The sequence below is a fragment of the Hordeum vulgare genome, chromosome 4H (assembly GCF_904849725.1).
Source record: "Hordeum vulgare subsp. vulgare chromosome 4H, MorexV3_pseudomolecules_assembly, whole genome shotgun sequence".
In the NCBI taxonomy this organism is placed as follows: domain Eukaryota; kingdom Viridiplantae; phylum Streptophyta; class Magnoliopsida; order Poales; family Poaceae; genus Hordeum; species Hordeum vulgare.
In genome coordinates this window covers 474,774,164-474,778,131 of record NC_058521.1, presented here as the reverse complement: position 1 = coordinate 474,778,131, position 3,968 = coordinate 474,774,164, and positions in this window count along the sequence as shown.

Genomic DNA, 3,968 nt, shown 5'->3' with positions numbered 1-3,968 from the left:
GGTGGATTTGGTCGTACGGGTCACGGGGTGGCTCGCCCGGACGTGCGGTCCGCGAGGTGACTCGTCCAGACATGCGGGCGATCGTGCAACACACCGGACTTGTGCACTGCGACGGGGGCGCCCGAACGTGTTCATGCGGGCGGTCTTGCGTCCATGCCACACGGGGTATACGACATACATCCCTAGGTGCCACACGTGCGGCGGAGATCAGCGTCCTTTATATTTATCACTTCTGCTTCGGTACACCCCCCCCCCCTAAACAAAAGGACGGTCCAGATTAATCGATACCTCTTCATAATAAAGGATAGGATGGTCATATTTACGTATACGCTGTATTTTTTTCATACGCACACATCCTCCTCTACTGAGCAGGAATGTTTATGTTTTCTCTATTTTTGGAACATGCTTTCTTTATTTTTTTAAACCGTCGAAAAAGAATGTGAGAAGGAAGATTCGAACCATCATCTTTAGCACCTTTAGGTATTATCACAACTACACTAACCAACTAAGAAACAAGACCTCACGTGCTATAATCGTTTTTTATTCTAATAAACAACTCCAGGAATGTAGTATTCTTTGTTTTCTTTTCTTTTTCTCTTTATTTTTTCCTTTTTTTTTATTTCCTTTTTCTTTCTAAATGCGTTAGCTTTTTAAACCTCGCACCATTTGTTTTTTAAAATGATAAATTTTTTTCAAGTTCGTCAATTTTTCTTCAAAATAGGTTATTTTTTTCACAAATTGATGAAGTTTTTTTTCTAAATTCATGAACTATTCCTCAAATAGGCGAACTTTTCTTGAAAGTTAATGAACTTTTTATAAAGTTAATGATCTGTTATTTTAAAATTTGATAAACCATTACTTAAATCGTAATTTTGGTATTCTAAACCCTAAACCCTAAATTGTTGGGAAGTTGTTAACAACTTTGGAAAATGTATTGAAGTTTTAAAAAAAATCATATATAATTTGAAATTCTAAAATTGTGAACAAATTAAAATTAGGTCCGTTTCATTAGTCGGAGTAACATCATCGTATTATATCACCCTTATGCCTTTACCGACACCCGTGCGTTTCACCTGATGTACATGCATATGTTTATCAAATCTACCCAACTTTTATCAAGTGAGAATGAACATACAAATGACCCATGCAAAATTTGAACGAAATCGGACACCAAACGTACATTGCGTTACGTCCGGCAACTGTTTTTTTTACGTGAAAAATCATAGAAAATGCACGGAATGTCAGAAACTAAAAAAAAACGTGCCTCCTTGTGATGATCATTAGGTCATGTGAAAAAAATTGGATACATTTCATGAGTCGAAGAATTGGTATTCTAAACTATTTTTCAATTTATTGAATAAGTTTCAAAAGGATAACGATAAATATCAAAAAGGAGAGAATGAATTTAAGAAAAGTTCAAGTTAAAAATCACGAATTTTAAAAAATAAAAATAAGGTGAAAAAGAAATACGAATGAAAAAGGAACTGACAGGCAAAATTTAAACCAAAATAGGAAAGCCGCTGTGGTTTTTATATAAAAGAAATACTATACTTGAATTTGTCATATCTGGCAACCTGTCCTTTTGGTCGCCGCTGAATGCATGTTGTCAATAAGTTTGGAGTTCGAGACATGGTACTTGCATAATTTTTGAACTTTAATAAAAGCCATTTAAATGGTGTACTTGATCCGGTCAAGGACGTATATGTAATGGATTTATCGTACATACGAAAATTGATGTGAAAGGTTCATATTATCCTTTATACATTTTGTAAGGGGTATATCGAAGCGGGGCTCTATATTTATTTATAAAGGGAGGAGTCTGCAGCATGAGAGTAATATTTGTATGAACGTAATCACTAAATCACTGTGCAAACTGGAAACCAGCAGTGGGGCTTCTGCCGGAGACCTCGACAATCAATGGGATGGTTGGTCGTATCAGTGCTGGAAATCGATTCGCCCTCCCCTTATCCGGTGATTAATCTGCAGCTTATCCTCCGGCTCCTTTATTATGCTCAAGGTGATCGCTGACACGGCAGCTCAGCAACCAAAGATATCTTGGAGCATACGTAGTGGATTAGCTTTCTGTCCATTCTATTTCTGGGCCGCTTTGTCCTTTGCATATCATGGTGCAAGACATCGTCAGAACGTCGAGTTGACAATTCATCTCTTCTTCTCTTTTGAATTTTAATTGCTTCAAGAACGGGAGACGTGAAGTAGTACCACCAGTTCCAACAGATTTTAGTATACCCCGTTTCATAATATAAACACGTTTTTATACTATATTAATGTTAAAAATGCTTTTATATTATAAGATGGAGGGAGTAGTTCGCAGAGCAAATGAATAGCCAAAAACTCTCCGCTTTTTAAGTTGATAAAAATCGTGCACCGATGTGGCCGCAGATCTGTGAACGCGACCTGTCATCTACAGCAACAAGCAATCAGGCACTATGTGGTGGCAAAATTGACAAAAATGACCCCAAATACCCAGTTCAAACCTTCAGATTTGATGATTTAGAGAAAGATTTGAGGAAGGGGACAGTGACCGGGAGAGGGGGCTGGGAAAGGGGAATGAGGGAGGGGGTGGGGAGGGGGGCTGACCCGTGGCCTGTTAAGTCAATGTGTGGCGCCTAAGCGTTCGGCGCTACACATTACAATGTGTGACGCCTGAGGATTAGGCGTCAGACGGCCTGGGGGGTGGGCCCTCTTTGCCAGGTGGTCGGAAGATGTGGCGCCGAACGGCTAGGCGTCACACGGCTAGGCGCCTAGGTGTCGGACGCCACACAAAAAAATCAGCCAGGTAACATATTTTTACCGAGGGGTCACTCCGTAAGTTTTTTCTTCAGGGGTCATTTTTGTCAACTTTGCCCTATGCGGTGTCAATCTTGCTGGACAAGTTTTCCTGGGGCGCCATGATCCCGTCAGTATTTGTGGCAGCTCTTGCCCGGTCGGTAGCAGACTAGCAGCACATACCCCAAGGCGGCAAGGCTCGCATGCAACCATACAGGTCTGAAAATGACTTGGCTAGACTTTGGGAGGTTGAATACTTACTCTCGATATGCATAAAAGTAGGCTTATTTGAATCGCTTTTGATCCTGATTCTTGACATCCGTTCAGAAAGATACTTGCAAAAGAAGAAAAGGGAGTAGGAGTTACCTGTGATCTCTCCTTGTTCGTGGACCATGGGCAGCGACTCAGTGTAACAGTATCTATCCTTGCGCACCTGCCACGACATACATCCTCGCATTTCTGGCAAGAAGACGTTTTGGCACCCCTGACCCTGAGCCTGACTGCCTGAGGACGTGATGTCAAGTCGATTCTCTTCTGCTTTCTGAAACTACAGGCCCCGTCCAAGTGTCAGGTCATGTAGTAAGCAAGAACCAGTGACCCAGTGTCACTGTCTCCCGCTGTTCTTCTGAAACATGCTTTACCCAGTTGAACTGAACCATCCTTCTGCACTACACACTGCGGTTTAGCTTCCACCTCTTCAGTAACGTGATTAATAGAAGTATAGGTTAGATTAAAATATTATTTTACCTTATACTTTAAATTGATCATCATACTTCTATATACTACTATATTCATAAGGCTTAATCAATACAACGACTATTTCATCAATCCCTCTATTTCCTTCTAACATGATATCAGCCTAACCGATTCAAACCCTAGCCGTCGCCCGTCGCTTCCGCCCCGCACGCCGCTCGTGCGGCTGTCGGTCTCCATGATCGTCGTCGAGGCCCACGTCACTCGTACATAGGGTTCGTTTGCCAGTTGTGTTGACTGGATATCTTAGAGAGTCAATTTCCCAATCTCTTCATCCGACTTTTTTCTCTCTTCCGTCGGTCGCTTTGATCGGCATTTTTTTTGTTTTTTGATCCAAAATCGGTTTGCGTCGACCGCCGTCGCCGTCAATCACTGCGCCTCTACTCCGACGAGGCCTCTACAACAACCTGTCGGCCTCGCACGATGCG